Source organism: Ipomoea nil, unplaced genomic scaffold (genome assembly GCF_001879475.1).
Source record: "Ipomoea nil cultivar Tokyo-kokei standard unplaced genomic scaffold, Asagao_1.1 scaffold0382, whole genome shotgun sequence".
Taxonomy (NCBI): Eukaryota; Viridiplantae; Streptophyta; class Magnoliopsida; order Solanales; family Convolvulaceae; genus Ipomoea; species Ipomoea nil.
Window position 1 is genome coordinate 591,747 of NW_017616810.1, and position 19,368 is coordinate 611,114.

General features: G+C 29.9%; 1 non-coding gene across 1 annotated transcript; it reads right to left on the reverse strand.

Moving 5' to 3' along the window:
• Nucleotides 1-406: 406 nt before the first annotated feature.
• TRNAA-AGC lies at nucleotides 407-479 on the reverse strand. Its single transcript has one exon. It is a non-coding gene; the product is annotated as a tRNA-Ala (tRNA).
• Between the last annotated feature and the right edge of the window lie 18,889 nt (nucleotides 480-19,368).

A 19,368-nucleotide genomic window follows, 5' to 3' on the forward strand; every position in this document is an offset into this window, starting at 1 on the left:
ATTTTCACACTTTAAGACAATTAGCGTGCTTTCTTAGTATTTAAGACATGATAGACGTGATTGTGCAATATTTGATTTAAGATAAATTTTATAAAATCTTAAGACATGATCTAATAGCTTTCTAAACTAGATTGGCCATCTAATCACATTCCCTATATTATTGTCATTTACATAATTTTAGATATTTTTTAAAATTTAGTTTAGGAACTTTTTCTTTTTTGGTATACACATGAAAAAAAAAAAAAAAAAAAAAAAAAAAAAAAAAAAAAAGAAGAAGAAGAAATAAGTTACATTACAAATCAACACTTTCAACCTTCCCCTCAAAAAAAAAAAAAAAGAATCAATTTACCAGTATTCTTTTCTGAAAATGGCATTTCATTGGGCTGTGCTAATCGGATAGCAAAAGTGGAGATGTGGGGTATCAATCCCCATACCTCTCGCATGCTAAGCGAGCGCTCTACCATCTGAGCTACATCCCCATATGCTACAAGTTTTGTTATCTATATATTTATACATATTAGAGCAATTGATCAAACTTTCATCATTCAATATCGTAATTGTACATATTTTTAGTTTAATTTCACAACCGTAACAATTCAATGATTTATTCGACATCGTTTTTATGTACTGAGTAATTAAGTAATATAACTCTAAAATAATAATAATCTTTTTTATATTCAAAAAAATTTGCAATCATTGTTTAAAAGTGTGAAAAATTATACTAATCTTTAATCGAACAAAAGATAAAGTTAACAAATATCTTGATCTGCAATCAAACAATTGATTATTATCTTTGAAATATTATCCCCATAACCAAACACATGTTTGAAAACATATTTTCATTGTAAGCCCTATTCTAGTCAACCCAACAACCCCCAACCTACCCCTAAGTAGCAAATCAATTCATAGATCTTAGTGGTGGAAGTGAAACGAAAATGACAAGAGGGAGGGGATGGTTTCAATTGCTTGGTGTGTGTTACACATGTATTTATACACTAAAATAAAGAAACTATAAATGCATGACATATGAGAAAAATCGGTGGTATAAATTAAACAATGAAAATTCATCTTAACTATAATCATCCTATTTTTTTTTTAGACATAACAATTTTTTTTTTTGAGGAAAATATAAGGATTGCATTAATAATCAATCAAAGATGAAATACAGGTCGGTGGTATAGAGAACCACGAACCTAGGGCAGACATGAAACCAGTAGCCCTTGCAAGTAGGGATGGCAACGGGACGGGGCGGGGGCGGGGAACGGGGTCCCCGTCCCCGTCCCAGAAATATTTCACCATTCCCCGTCCCCGCCCCGTTCCCGTGGGGAATTTTCGGGGACGGGGAATCTCCGCCCCGTTTTTTATTTATGCCTAATAAAAAATAAAAGACTAGTTTTTCAAAAAAAATAATTAAATACTAAACAGTTTACAGTAACTACAACTTTTAATTCCTAAACAGTTTACTACACTAAACACTAAACATTTTAATTCGTAAACAGTTTGCACTAAATACTAAAATTACTAATTAAAATTCTTTTAATATTATTAATATTATATATTATATAATATATATATTATTAACCGGGGATTCGGGGACGGGGACGGGGTCGGGGTCGGGGCGGGGAATGCCCTCCCCGTCCCCGTCCCCGTCCCCGGCGGGGATTGGGGAATTCTCCCCATCCCCGCCCCCGTTCCCCGAAATAAATCTCCGAACCCGTCCCCGTTGGGGCGGGGGTCGGTTTTCCCCGTCGGAGGCGGGTTCAATTGCCATCCCTACTTGCAAGAACATGAGTAACCTGATTCGCTGACCTACTGACATGGCGAACAGACACGTTCCCAATGTCTCTAGCAATAGTACGACATTGCTTAATAACGAGACTAACATACGCAAAGTCTGAAAAGGAAGAATTATAAGCAGTACAAAAATTAAGACAGTCAGATTCTAAAACGACATTAAGAAACTGATGACTCTTGAGCTAAGATAATGCTTCTCGAACTGCCATTGACTCAGCCATATAAAGGTCACGGTCACAGATAAGCCGGCCTGGTCCCTTAAGCCGCAATAAAACTCTCGTTGGCATCCCTAACAACAGCACCAAAGACATAACAATATTGAAAGTTACGTTGTGGCATCAAAATCTTTCTTATATATAGCCTTACTAAACTACATATAATAGGTCGATCAATTCTTGAACATATTATTTCATTTGCAAGTCTGTTTCATTTTATTAAGATATTTTAATTATTGCATCACTTTATTTTAAGAATATATTTCAATATATAATATTTAAAGTATAATAATTCACAACTATTAATCATGTTATATACTATATATAATCTCCTTAGTAGTGGGATTGCAACCATGAAACAATCCCTTGGGGAAGTTTCCAACCTTGTTTACTTTATCATTCCTTTCATTACTTTGACTACAAATCTAATAAGTTATAATCCTCTACGAAACTTTAAGATCATTAGGCCACTAATCTTTCACAACATCATCATTAGAGTCACAAATCAAGCATATTATAAAATTGTTAATCCAATTTTATTCATATCATATATACCACTTACTCTCACTCTATTTTTACATATATATGTCAAACCCTAATAACCAGACTATATATATATATATATATATATATATATATATATATATATATATATACACTATTATTTAAACAATGTATTAGTTAATGGTGTGATTTGACCTTTTTTTTTTAGGGTGATGAGGAAAACTCACCGTCACTACCCAATGATGTATATAGGTAAATTTTGCTTTTGTGTAATAGACTAATAGCCTACAAATCACACAAGAGAGATAAACTGTACTAGAGAGATCTTGTGCTATGAACTCGATCGAAAGGATACGGTCTTATTTTTGTGGCTAGTACGTGTTGCAAATTTACATACTCAAATTAAATTTGAGACAAGTGGCTTGGGGGGTGGGGTGGGGGACAATAGTTGAAACCACAATGAGTCTCACTTTATACATGGAAGAATATAATGTTAAGATACAATTATTGTTACATTGTGATATGATGGTATATCGATTCTTTAAGGAATACAAAAATGATATTTAAGTTAGGGTCAAATTTTTATTACTGAGTTAGCTTTTGTGGTAAAATTAGAATCTTAATTTGAGTGTTTATTATTTGATGCTTTCATTAAGACGCAACGCATAACTTAGGAAACGGTTACATTATTGTGTGCTCAACGATATGATCTCACATCGACTTCTTTAAATATGATGCTAGTAAGTATGCTAATTGGTTGACGATGAATGTTGAATGTCAAGCCCTTATAGCTTGGTCTTTAAATCCTTGATGGTTCACCTAGCAACCTGTGCCTGTTTTTGTTGGGGGGTTGTTATTAGAGTTATGTAGACTTTGTTTGGTAGAGCTTATAACTTATTTTAAACTACAAATAAGCTAGCATGAATTTACTTGTTTAGTTTTATTTTTCGAGTATAAAGAAGCTAAGTATATAAATATTTTTAGATAAGAAATTGTAAATATTAATTCAATCCCAGATCAGAGATGTTGACAACCAAAATTAGTTACTTAACAATTAATCATCATAATTATCATTAATTTCGAATAATAGTACGGAGAAAAAAAATGTCCTTCTTTATCTTATTCTATTTTCTCCTTTAATTTATTTATTTTCTGGTCGTCAAATCAAATGTATGGAAATAGATACGGTGTACATGTGGGAAAAGGAATATGGCATCTTATAATTCAAAATTAGTGGGTAATATATAGGCCAAACTAACATAAATCTTTTTATATATAATATCAAAAATAAAATATTTAGTTTGTCTGCGAATGATTGAATATATAGCTATTTGAGTTAATTATAATTTATGAGTTTCAACTTGCTCATGTTTTAAAGAGATGTGAAAGAGAAATGTATCTAAACTAGCTTAATTACATATTCCTAAATGGTTGTAGATTAATTTCTAGCATTATTGTTAACAAAGTATAATAATCACTTAACATATATTGGGTTAGTTGATTAGTTGAATTAAGTAACAAAAACTGTTAATTATAATTTATGATCTGATATGCAACACCATTGAAAAAGTTTTTAGTAGATAGAGCCCGACTAAGACTTGACTAAATTAGTTTTATCTTGGGGAATATATATACTATGTCAGTGTGCAGATGATTCTTGATTCTTGATTCTTGTATCTCATGTGTAGTTTTTTAACTATTACTTAAAAGCGATGTTTACCTCCCTTTCTCTCTCTCTCTCTCTCTCTCTCTCTCTCTCTCTCTATATATATATATATATATATATATATATATATATATATATATATATATATATATATATATATATATATATATATATATATATCCCTCTTAAATCATTTTATTCCCTAAACCATAAAGTCGGTCAATTATGAAGTAGTTAAACCATCTGCCTAAAATTATATTGGTGAATGTACATTTTATTATAACCAAATTAAAACAAGTACGCATTGAATAGGAAAATGTTAGATGTTACAAATTTGTGGGGGACTCATTATAATCTTTTATATATATTATATACCCATAGCACAAAGAGGCTTCAATGCCGACTCAAATGAGGTTCAAACTCACGACCTCCCATATATAAGCCATATCTTGGTATCATTAGACCCGAATAAATGCATTATTTAAAATATTGTAAATTCAAAACAATGTATAATTAACATTTTTAATTATTGTTTTCCCATAGGGGAAGAGAGTAGGAACTCAAATCAACTATTGAAGTCAATGTCATAGTTGTCAACTGAATGGAATTATTCTCAAACAAAATCTTAGGAATATCTGTTCATATCTTCCTCCATATCTATTTTATTTATATCATAGATCATATATAGATCTTGATTGCATACTTGCTTTTAACTATTTAAAGTCAACAATGTAATTTAACACACACACACACACACACACACACACACACACACACACACACACACACACACACACACATATATATATATATATATATATATATATATATATATATATATATATATATATATATATATATATATATATATATAGGATGGTTCACGCGCGAAAGGACTCAGGTAAAAAATGGAGTGAGATCTAAGCCGTTGATTTAATATACGAACTCTAAAGTGAACCACATAGAGTTACAAATGCAATTCCAAAACAAAGTTCAAAATTAAAATTCTAAAAGTGTACAACAGAAACTCTAAATGTACAAAATATAATTAGTGATAAAATGTGCAAAACAAACTTTTTAAAAGTGCACAAATATATAGTCGTTATAAGTACACAAATTCACACCTGGACGCGAGTTCTCATTTAATTTGTTATACACACACTATAATGATTTGACTAATTTAATTGAGTCTCAATTGTATTGCATTCATGATGTTATTGCATGCAAATGGATATACTTATATTCTTGAATATTAACATGTATTCTACAATAAGAATAATATTTTAATCTTTGTATAATTGTATGTCTCTCTTGGTAATCTAAAGACTGATAAAAACAAATGTAAAATAATAATAATAATAATAATAATAATAATAATAATAACAATAATAACTTCCTTTCAAAAAAGAAAAAAAGAAACAATAATAACTTGTGTGAGATTGTCTAACGGATCTCTGTCTGTGAGACAGATCGGGTCAAGATGAAATATAAACTTATATTAGCAAATGTAGTACTAAATCAGGAATAAAATGTTTATTACTTATATAGAAAAATATAATATTTTTACATTTTGCGTATTTCAAACATTTTATTCATGATTTAGTATTACATTTGTTTGTATAAGTATTATATTTGCATATTGACTCGACCCGACCAGACATGTCTTATGAATAAGGATCCGTGAAACGGTCTTACACAAATATAATCCATATATATATATATATATATATATATATATATATATATATATATATATATATCATGGTTGCAGTAGGCGCTAGGCGCTAGTCGGGCGCCCGGACAACGCCTAGCGCCTAGGCGGTCTAGGCGGCGTTAAGCGGGCACCAAAAAAACAGTGGTAGATTTGCAGTTTGACAATTTTAATTAGGTTGTTTTCAACATTTAATCAAATAACACATCCAAATAAATGAATTAATGATAATTCATAAGTCATAACATCAAAACAATGGTTTTCAAAAAAAAAAAAAACCATTAAAACAATATTAAAAATTAAAAATACTCAAATATGAAATACTCAAATACTTCAATCATCCAAAGATTCAAAGTATCAAACTAGTCTACGAGTGTATATATGTCATATTATATATAGAGTAAATACCGGTGGAGGTCCTCCGACTTTGGTGGCACAGCCACTTTTAGTCCTCAACTTTTATATTAACCACTTTTAGTCCTCTTATTTTTTGTTTCTAGCCATCTATGGTCCTTTCGTTAAACTTGACCATCTAATGCCGTTTTCTAAAAGATAATTCAGTCATTTCATAATTAATTTATTAATTATTATGCTTAATTTCCTCATCAGAATAGTCAAACAATGGTTTCCCAGCTATGAACGTGTACAAAACCAGCTCGTGAATCAAAATGACGTACAAAAGCTGGTACAGAGGTTGTGCCAAAACGACGTCGGGATATCTCGGTATGACTCGGCAAACATAATAATTAATAAATTAATTATGAAAGGACTGAATTATCCTTGAGAAAACGGCATTAGATGATCAAGTTTAACGGAAGGACCATAGATGGCTAGAAATAAAAAGTAAGAGGACTAAGAGTGGTTGATTTAAAAGTTAAGAAATAAAAGTGGTAGTGCCACCAAAGTCAGAGGACCTCCGCTTGTATTTACTCTTATATATATGTATGCGCGCGCGCACACACACACACACACACACACACACACACACACACACATATATATATATATATATATATATGTAATAAAAAAAAATAGGCCGAGCTGATCGGGTTAACTCGACTGAAATTGATGAGTTAACTCAACTAACATAGATGCTAGACGGCCAAATCGGCCGAGTTAGGCGCTAAGCAGACGCCTAGGCGGCCGGTAACCTAGGCGGGCGCCTAGGGGAGAAATCGCCACGGTCTAGAGGTGCCTAGCGCCTAAGAAGGGCCTAAGCGGACGTCTAGACTGATTTTTACAACCCTGATATATATATATGTAAAATACACTAACCTTATTTCATTGGACATGTGTGGGTTGAGCCGTTGATAAATACTCCGTAAATGAATTAATATTCGGCCCATATATAAATACATAAATCTTTGGCCCATAAGCAGATTCTTTTGGTCTCCAACTAAACAGCCAGCCCGCAAATTATGCTGTGCATCCGTGTGCACCTTGCATGGTGCATACGGATGCAAAAACGACATCGTCTTGCATAAAACACGCGGTCTACTTAAAAAAAATCAGTTTCGATTCCCAACAACAACATTATGTTATTCATTTTTAGTTCATTCATTTTGGATTTTTTAGTTATGAAATTCTGGAAGTGTAGTTATGCAATTCTGGAGGTGTAGTTATGAAGTTATGGATGTATAGTTATGCAATTTTGGAATTATAGTTATGCAATTCTGGATGTGTAGTTATGCAATTCTGGAAGTGTAGTTATGCAATTCTGGAAGTGTAGTTATGCAATTCTGGATGTATAGTTATGAAATTATGGATGTGTAATTATGCAATTCTGATTTTTTTTTAAAGTTAGACGTCAAAACGACGTCGTTTTTGCATCCGTATGCACCATGCATGGTGCATACGGACGCACAACATAACGCTCCCAGCCAGCCCCATAAGACTTTCCATAATGGAAATGGTACTAAATTATATCGTGTACCCCGTGAATACTGTCCACTATTTTGATACAATTTTTTTTTTTTTTTTGAATGCTACTGGCTCTATTACATTTTTATTTTTTATTTTTTATTTAGTTCTACTGATTCAATTACATTGTAGTATCTATTCATCTATACTTTCTCAATCTGTTGAAGCACAAAGAGTCAATACTGCTTCCACTGAGACTCGATCTCATGACATCTCATATGGGAATGTCACTACATGTCATATGAGAACAATGTGTTTGACATTTTGATACAATTTTATTTTTAGTTGATTTATTATATTTTGATATGTATTCAATTTTAGTATATCGTAGATTCAGTAAAAAAATACGAAATTAATTTTATAATTATTGCAAATATAAGTTTACAATATTTATACAAATAATCCCGTTCTTTTTTCTCATTATTTTATAGCAACTCTTAACCGTTGATTTACTCAAATAGATGGATCATATCAATTATCACTTTTTATATAGGAACCTAGTTTTTCACCTAAATCCTTTCCTATACTGCTATACATATAAACCAAGTACTCAAGATAGCTAATACTAGAGAGTGCCTTTAGAAATGACGTGCTATTCTCCATGTATAATGAATATAAGCCATTAATAGTATTTTTGAGAATACAAAACGACAACAAATAATAAAATATGTTTATTATCTATAATGTTATTTTATTTCCGACTTAATCTATAAACCAAAGATGTTGAGTTTGGTAACATCAAATTTGAGCTTCTAGTAAGAATCCATTGAATATCAAGTTCCAAACTTAATGGACAAACAGTTTTTCTTTTCACCAAAATTTGGACAACTCTATCCTAATAGTGGGTTTATATGCTATTTATGGGCTTTATTTGGTGGTGTATTTCAAATTGCATTTGATTGGCCTTTTCTACTAAGCATCAATGTTTATATCATGTAACATATTTCATCTTACATATTGTGAATCCTGGTCCAAAACAATATTTATATTGGCCCTGTTTGGTAAATGACGGTTAACCGATAGCTGTTAGTTATTAGCAGATTGGGCACGGCGCGCGTTGCAATATGTGCCCAGATGCAAAACGACGTCGTTTTATTTTTATTTTTATTTTTTTTTGAAATTTCCCGCCCCAGTGAATGGCAGTAGTTTTTTCTTAAAAAAAAAAACCCGCTGTTCAAGAATGTACATAATGTTATACTAGAATACACATAATTGTATACATGAATGTACATAATTATATAACAAAATATACATACTCTTTTTAATAGATAATACACTTAATCTAACATAATACATAATAAACATAAACTTTTAACATAATACACATCAACTATTAACATAATACACACAAATTTTCTGATTCGGATGTACATAATTGTATAAAAAGAATGTACATAATTGTATAAAAAATGTACATAACTGTATGAACCAATACACATAACTGTATGAACAAATACACATAACTGTGTGAACAAATACACATAATCCCAGCAACTTCCTACCGCGCCTCCCAAAACGACGTCGTTTTGGGAGGCGCACGGTGCACATTGCTATGTACGCCGTGGTGTAGGGTATAACGATTGAGCAGATTGGGTTAATTAGAGAGTATAACTAATTGATAACATTAGCTGATTGTAGAAAGGTGTTTGCAGTTTGGTAAATTAGTTGTTAGTTAATAGTTGTTCGGTATAATTTCTTTTCTAAAAAAGTTAATTGAAAAAGTTTTTTTGAGCAGCTTTTTGAATTTTAACATTTTGAAGTTACAAAAAGCTAATTAACCAAACACGTATATTGATTTTTTAATCAAGTCAAATAATTAATAATGGTCAAATAAGCTAAAATTGGCTAATAAGCTAACTATTTTACCAAACAGGGTCTTAGTTAACTTATCAGTCAATTTTAGCTTATTTGACAACTATTAGCTGTTTGACTTGCTAAACAATCAATATGAGTGTTTGATTTTTGAAAACCATGAGTGTTTGATTAATTAACTTTTTGTAATAACTTATTGCTCCAAAATGCTAAAATTCAAAAAGGTAATCAAAGTAACTTTTTCGATCAACTTTTTGAGAAAATCATTTTGCATGTAATCAGCTATCAGCTAACAACTAATTTATCAAACACTTTACTGCAATAAGCTAATGCTATTAGCCTATCAACTTGTTAAATACACTAGCTCAATCAACAAACAACTATTTACCAAAACACCCCTAACTAAAATAAGGAAACAAAAGAATAAATGAATAGAAGAGGACAAAGGAGATAAACAATTTTTTTTCCCTGATTGATTTAATATATTTATTTTTATATTTGTATCCATTTTGATTTCGACTTTCGAATTCGTCGTCATTGACAACTTTAATTTGACTTACTGTTTTGCTGATTTATTTGGTGTATATCTTTCTCTTAAAAGATATATATATAAAAAAAAAAAACTAAAAAAAATTCAATTTTACCCCCAAGATTATTTACATTTGATTATTTTGGCCCCCTATTATTATATAAGTTATAAATGTCATCTAAAAATAACTCACTGCATATAATTGAAAGATCAAAATTCCACTTTTCTTATAGAACATTTAAAAATTCATAAAACAATTTTCTAAACAAATTGTTATTATTAGAACATGTGAGAATAACATTTTTTAAAGTTTTTTAGTTATGATATAATAGTTATTTTGGTCTCTAATTATTCAATATATGTATAATTAGTCTTTATTAACCACACAAAATTATAGATTTAATCCCTAACTAACAAGATTTGTTAATTTAAAACAGTAATGAAAAAATCATATCATTTTAGTTGCTTAGCAAACACGTTAAGAAACATTTATCAATTTAACATTTTTTTTAGTTGCAATTTAAATTTAAAAAATCCATTTCATTTTAATTATTAGTGACTACATCTGTCACTTTGAATAATACGGAGTAGTTAAGAATAAAATACACATATGCCAAATAATTTAAAATTAAAATTTCTATTATACTATAATTAATCAAGGGACTACGCATGCTACAGTCCCTAAAGCATTATAATAAGAGGATCGGATTATTCTATTGTGTTATGCCAAGATTATTAAACAATTCGAGATAAAAACGTTAAACATAGTACAAGTTAGGTACTATATATATAATTTATTTTTAAAATAGTAGTACGAAAACATCAAGGTTAGGGGCTCAATGCAAATCTTCATTCCATTGGGCATTATAATATATTGTTAAAATAGCAATGTAAAGTTCATTAATTAGATTTTGGCAGATTGACACTAGCTAATGCATGTGGAGATATTTTAATCTTTTTTTTTTTTCTTGAATTTGAGTAGATATTATTTCACATTTTATTTTACTTTTTTACTTAACAATATGATCTCTTCCATTGATGAATAACCAAAGGTTGTTAGTCAAATGAAACAATCATCGACCGTCAATGTTAGTCAGCGACTGTTTTTTTGTTTTGTTTTTTTTTTTTTAAATTATTTTCTTACTAGTTTGTTCATAATGGAGACAATAATGAGTCATTTGTGGTGGTTGCTGGCTATTTAAAAAAAAAAATAATATATGTTTTACAAAAAAAAATAAAATTGTACTATTTAAAAAATTTTAAAAATAAAATTACTCTATACATAATTAAAACCGATATAAGTATAGCTGTTGAATATGCAATAACGTGACATAATGATACTAAGATTGTGCTTAATAGTTAACACGATCTAAATTAAAAGTAATTTAAAGACTTAAGCTACTAACTTGATTAATAGATAGAAATTATGAGTTTTACTAAGCTACTTAGTGTTGTTCCAAAAAAAAATGATTTAGATAGTCATGACTTTAAACTTTAAAGTAGCTAGTAAAAACATAAGGAATTACACGTTTATTTGCACAGTTCGGAGTAACCACCTCTACATTTGGGCAGGGCTCCTAACTCGACAAAAATTCAACCCGCTATCACAATATCAAGCATAATTTTACAAGAAGATTGATAACAACAATATAAAGAATCCATCTAACTCATGTGAAACCCATCCTGAAATAACAAGTAGTTGGAACATCGTTGATAAGCTCCACCTTTGTCTCGAGACTCCTCCTCAAACCTAGCTACCGTGAAATCCCTCCGCGTGAGTTGTTGCAACGCCCAAGAAAGACTTGAATCAATGCAAGAACCACTACAAGTCCTTGGCAATTTTCAAACTCAAAATCTTAGATGACTTGCAGTCTATATTTAGCTCAGAAATAGAGAAAGTATATGATATAGTCAGAATAATCTGACTACACTCTTTTTCACCTTTTTGAATTATGAGTTTAAATAAGATATTAATCCCACAACTACTTAAGCTATCAAAATTCAGTTATGATTAGACCCTCCAAAATATTTTGACTTAAGACATGTAGAGGTCTTCAACTAATAGTCCATTACTTCAAGCTATTTTTGACTGCATCCTTGTTACAACATATGTACCAAAAGCTTCCTGTTGCAACTAAGCTTAGCTTCTCAGAATCTTATGCTCTAATCAAGTAACACCACAAACTAGTATAGACATATATTCTAAGGTACAAGGACTCCTTAGACGATTTTTGTCAATAAAAAACCAACAACAAACTATATACAAATATGTCTCATCGTAATCAATCCCCTTTTATTTGAGTGTAGCCTTGTGCAACCAACTTATACTAGCTTTATTTCATGCTATATTACCTTGTTTATCAGTTTGATTTTTGAATATCTACTTTGGGTCAATAATGTTCACCACATTAATTGGGTCTAAGAACTAAGTCCACACCTCATTTCTTTCAAATTGCCCATGTTTATCTTGAATTGTTCTCGTCAAGAATTCATCAATTAATCAAGACCTTTGAACGCTAATCTTTGTCTCACATTAGTTGTCTTTATAGACACAAAGATCTCATCTAGAGTAGATGTAGTGTCCATCATTCTGATTTTTTTCTTCAGTTCATCCGCTTCTTTAGCAAGACTTTCTTCCTAGGCTAAGGCTTGACAAATCATACAATTCCAAGGAGTATCATTTTTATTGCATTGTTCTCAAGCGCAATAACATGTGCATTTAAAGTACAATTTGTTTTAATTGTAGCTTCCAGTTTCTTGAATAATTTAAATAGCATACGCTTCTTCTAGTTGAGCATAGATTTTTCATAAGTTGGACGACTATTTTCTTTAACACGCGTTTTCCTTGAGCATAGAGATGGACCTTTGTACATGCCTTCTAGTAGACATAATTTGTACACACTAATAATGATGGTATTTTGTCTTATAGTTTAACGCCAACATACAAGAAACACAAAACTACACAATTCACATAGGATTTGACTTATAGTTTATTAAGAACTTGCTCAATATTACATGAGTGTGTGCTCAACACTATTGAACGCCAATTTAAAGACTTACACTACTAACTAGATTAACATACATATAGAAATTATGTGTTATACTAGTTATTGTTGTTCCAGAAAATGACCACTCATATATTTGCATGACTCCCAGCTAGGTAGAGGCCCAATCCACTAAAATAATATCAAGGGCAGATTTACAAGAAAGATAGATAATAATAGTATCAATTAGTGTGCGAATTTTTCTCACCAAATCGAGCAAAAAAAATTAAACAAAGAAGTTTTATATATAAATCGCAATAGTCAAGGTATAACAATTGGTATAATCTCCTCTCAAAAGCTACACAAAAAATCCTCAATGAAAATTATGTAATTGCATGCTCCAACTTAAGGCTCTCACAAATTAAACTTAATCAACTTTGTGTTCACAATTATTTGGAAGTGGCATGTGGAAGAAGGAAAAGCTTGGGAGAAGGTGCATGATGCATGGTAGGTTTTGATATCTTGGGAGTTGTGCAAACCTTAGTGGCTCGTACTTCAAACTCCACCAGGCAATTAAGTTGCATTTGTCGTGTAAGATGAAGCTGTCGGCTATGCCAAAATTTTGTGTGATAATCGAACAATGTAAAGGTATATATAACAAACACAGTTCAAGGCACTAGACTCTAGGTTGAATGGTTGGTCAATAATTAAGTAATATGATAATAACATGACAAAGCTTGGTCCCCACTTTTGTTTTCTTTACTTTCTTTTGTTTATTTAATAATACAAAAAATTTTAAATTTTTTTAATTAACAAAAGAAACTTACATTCAGTATCTAAGAGTATACACAAACACAAACGTGCTTAGGTCTGCTTACTTTGGATATAATTTTCACACTGTGGTCACAGTCAAAGTTCGAATCTTGATCTATCATCTAAAATACTACTTACTGAATCATTAAGTTAATTAAGTATGTGCGGGCTGGTAAATTATATCCTTGTTGTAGGCATCCCATACAAACATTAACTTTTTACGTGGAGGGATGACCACCCTAAATGCATATATAGGTCCCTATATTAAGTGAGTTTGATGTGGCCCTTCATATCATCAAGAGCCCGGCCAGGCTCAGCCAAATAGTCACTTCCATCTCAATTAGTGTATGTTCAGACTCAATCACTATTGCTACTTCCAAATTTCAGCTACGGCGGTCTGTATCGTCCTGCACGTTTGTCACATTGTAAAAACAAATTAAATATAATATAATTTAATATTATTCTCAAGATTATTGTATATAAACTACGAAGTATTAGGTAAATAAAGATTATCGAATAAATATAAAAAAGATATGACTCTCGACTTAATTTTTTTTATCAATACATGATGATACATTCAATTTGTTTGTTTGTTTGTTTGTTTTGTTTGTTTTGTTTTGTTTTGTTTTGTTTTTTTTTTTTTTTTTTTTTTTTTTTTTTTTTTGTGTGGGGCTAATAATGGTATTGCATTTTGCCATTAACTTCGACGCAAGTTTCTGATTTACTTCTTACCAATTTCGCCAGCTGGTGAAACTTAAAAATTAAATGTCAAATTATCATCTCATTAATATTAAAATTGTCAATGATAATATATATATATATATATATATATATATATATATATATATATATATATATATATAACATCGATATGATTTTGCTTTAATAGCGAGATTCAATTAGACAACCAAACACGATACTCAATTTTTTATTAAAATGTCTAAATGTACGTGTTGGAAGGGTATCCAATGGAGCATGATAATGAATTAGTTATGGAAGAAATCTATTCATACATAGTAATTATATTTTAGCTCTCGCATTTCACAAGAATGATATAGAATTAATAATAGAGGAATAAATTTAAAATTATTGGCAAAATACATGTAATAAGATTATTAGTCAATAACTAAATTTAAAAATCCCACAACATTCAAAGAGGAAATTAACTCATTTAAAGAGCTTCATAACAAACTTTTCTCAGAGGAAGAGTCAAATTATACGAACTCAACTCAAATCGAATCCAAATCAATCTCATTGTAGTAAGGATACCGGATGAAAGATGCCATAGGCCAAAAAGTACCCTCCTCCCCCCCCCCCCCCCCCCCCCACCCCCCAAAAAAAAAGTAACTCCAACTAAATTGGTCTAACAGTTGGTTTAATTTGATATCCACATGTTTCAAGTTTAACTCCTCATGAGAGTTTTCTATTGGTCGGCCTTCTTGGTTTGAGCAGATCATCAGGTATGAGTAATTTAGGCTGGTGGTTTACCTTTCTGTAATATTTTACCTGTTAAGATCACAAGACGGACTTCACTCAGAGAGTACACCTTTAAATATTGGCTGCAAATTTCCCTGTAAATAATAATAGAAATAAAAAACTCTGATGAAGTATTTTTTTCCAAATACTACTAATGTTGTTACAATATAGTCACTTCATGTCACTTGATCACAAGATTATTGACAACTCTGATGATGTATTTTTTTTTAAAAAAAATTATATTCTTGTAATAAAGTAATGCTTTTACGTGCTAGAATTTTCCTTGGAGGAATATAGAGTAGCCACATCCATTATGATAGCATTGATTATATTATCATATGGATGATATGGAAAACACTAGATATGTGTGTCGTAACGTAATCCAAGCAATGGAGTTAGTAGTCACCACAACTCCAACTCCATAATTCATGTCCATATCAATTCTTAATGGACAAGAATCCTTCCTTTACATATTTTTATATATACTTGTCACCCCTAACTCCAAAAATATCTAAACGCATATTAGTTGTAAATAAGCTAGTGGCACTATGAATATTTGTAACAACTTGTTTGTTTGGAACTATTTTTAGTTCACGCTTAAATTAACATAACTATTACATGATTAACAGTTATAAACATTGTTCTAGCTATTGTATGATACACCCATAGAGTTACTGCAGTTATTATTATCATAAAAAAAATTTCAGGGTTTTTTTTTTTGGTCCCAGAAATAATTTTTCTAGGTTGATACTCTCAATGAAAGCACCAATTGATACAACCTTGAAGTTGTATGAATTGCTCTTCTTCGAGTCAAGAGCCAAACTTCATGGCTGTGCTTCGAGTGGCAGCTAAACTCCCAATGACTATGCTTCGAATGATAGTCTTAACTCTAAAATGTAACCAGACATTCATTAATATATTCTTCAGTTCTCCTCTTCAAATACATATATAGGTAGCTATTTATACATATAATAAAACTACCCACTAACTTAAAGTACGTACTCTAACTACCTAAGGCCTAAGGGAGTGGTCATCCTACTACTACTACTTCTACAAGAATAATAATAATAATAATAACTGCAGCAACACTATGGGTGTATAAAGGTATCTCCTAAAATTTTGATTTACGAGAAAATGCACGTCTGCTACATGAAGGTGTGCTTTGAGTGAAACCCACTTTATAACTATAGGACAATAAAGAGGTAAATCACCTAAATTGCCTACAACTGTCCAAATCAAACAGATAATGTCAATAGATCGATCTCACAGAGAATCGATCTTAAAACCTTGCAATTGCCAAACTAATTGTCTGACCAATATAAGCAATTAGGGCTGCCTCTAGGGTGTACAACTCTTGTCATATGTCATGATTTTATTGGTGTTAGAAAAGTGAATAAATACAAACTATGTCTTACTTTCTAATTTTTTTATCAATCAAGGCATGACATGGAGTAAAAACTAAAATATGTGTAATAGTACCCTTTATTATTATTATTTTTTTTTTTAAGGATGATGTTTTTATTTTTATAAGGAAAAGAAAAGTAAAGCGAAGAGAAGATAAAAATGAATAGTCTTATCGTAAATTACAATAGAAAGAAAGTTTTAATAAAATTCGTAATTCAAGGGGTTTTGACATATCCCTGTGATTTGCTTCATCTTTTCAAATTCACTCACAATGGATTATTAGAGACGTTGATGGATCATTTCTGGTGAAAAAATAGTGCTAAAATTGAATCCATACAATTATATAAATCAAGGTTAGGGATAACTTTGAATATAATTTCAAAGACCACCTCAGATCAAAACTTTTGACACACCTATGCTAGTAAAAGTAGGGATGATGGGTGGCAAACAACCCTTGGAGGCTCCTTTCCATGATTCTAAAAGCCAAAAATTATTCATCTTCATCCTATCTAGAACCTAACTTGGGAACTAGACCATATATTATCCTACTTGTGAAGATACTTATGATTGGAATGAAGTGTCATTAAGGGGTGAAAAATTTGTGGACTTATAACACAATAGTTAGTGGATTCCACACCCTTTTATTTTCAAACCAACTAGTGTTCTTAAGATACACGGAATAAATTATATTATTATGAATTTAAATAAAAATTTTAAAAAATAAAAATATGTTAAAATGTATAATATAATGATACAGATGTACTCCCATATATTTGGTTAAGTATTTATTTGCATATCATACAAAATCACAATTAAAATTTTGTATGATTACTATAGTCCCCCCTTTTTTTGTTTTTTTTGAAATTTTATATTTTTTTTCCTAATTATATTTCATATACATTACAATTCCAACAATATAAATATTAACTAAGAGAATTATACTTAAAAATAAAAAAGTTATAAATTTTAAATTTTGTATGAGTACATTTAAACTCTAATAGAATATATTTTTTTATATGATTGTATAATACATTGTATATGCACATAATAATATTTATTAATATGTATTTAGGCAAATTCTATAATATACACTACTGGAAATTCTGAAATTTCCGACCACCTGAAAATGATCTTAAATTAAGTTGATACCAAAAAGTCCAAAAAGTGGTCGGAAATAGCAACAAAGATTTTTCCGGATACCAAAAGTAGTCGGAACAAGACTTTCAACTTGATTTATGATCACTTTTAGGTGGTCGGAAATTTCAGAATTTCCAGTAGTGATAATTTTTCTAATTATAATTTATATTGTTAGATTTATAATTAAGAATAATTACATTTAGAAATTAACAAAATTAGTATTTTAATTTTGTATAATAGATATAATGCATGATTGTATGTATGTATTTAAGCAAATTTCTAAATATTTATTAATACACATTTAATTAATTTTATAATTTTATTTTCTTAATTATATTTTATATTTTATTATTTATAATTGAAGAAGTTGCATTTACAAATTAAAAGAATTTAATTTTTAAATTTGTATGGATTAAAGTAATCCATACCTTATGAACATATACTACATTGTAAGTTATAACAGAGTCAATAGTACTCAAAAAAAAAAAAAAAAAAAAAAAAACATACCTTTATTACGAATTTAGACAACTTTCTATATATTTATGACTTTTTAAATTAAGAGTATGTGTTTAGATCGATTTTAATTAAAATCACTTCTGTTTTAATATATATATATATATATATATATATATATATATATATATAGTGCGGCATTCATATCTCTCCACATTGAATAAGGTATAAGTAAGGCATAAAGGCTTATCGACTAAGACGTACAATAACAAGTCAACAGCACTTGGAATCTAGAATTAGTTAAGAGAGAATTTTATGAAGATTATGCACCCATAATGCCCTTCGAATCTATAAATTTATATTGCAAGGTCAAAGGAGTTTAACCTTCATAATGCACAAAATGTTTCTTTTTTCTACGCACTCATAAGATCATCTTACATGAGACGGGAAGTATTATTTAGTTAAAATTTAATATTTTTTTATACACTCATAAAAATATTATATTTTAATTAAAAAGTATTACACATTTCACAATGAGACGGTCTCACACAATAGTTATTATTATTTTTTGCCTCTACAAAAAAAAAAAAAAAAAAAAAAAAAAAGCAAAATACCAATACATTTAGTAATGAATTAAATATGTACAACTTAAATAGCAATAGATTTCAATGTTTTACCAACATACTTTCGTTGGCAAATTAAATACTTACATAGTTTTCCATTGACAAATTTATTTTTTCTTGTACTGTATATACTACATTGATTGATATTTACATTTCATGATTAATTGAGCTGTTTTGATTGAATATATTCTAAGTGGTTCAGCCAAAAACACGCGAGGTGTTGTATTTAATTATTGTAACTAACATATGTATTTGTTGTTTTAGAGTTATTATTAAATAGAAAAGCAACAAAGAAAAAAGTCCAATGCAACTAACCAATAGTAGTTG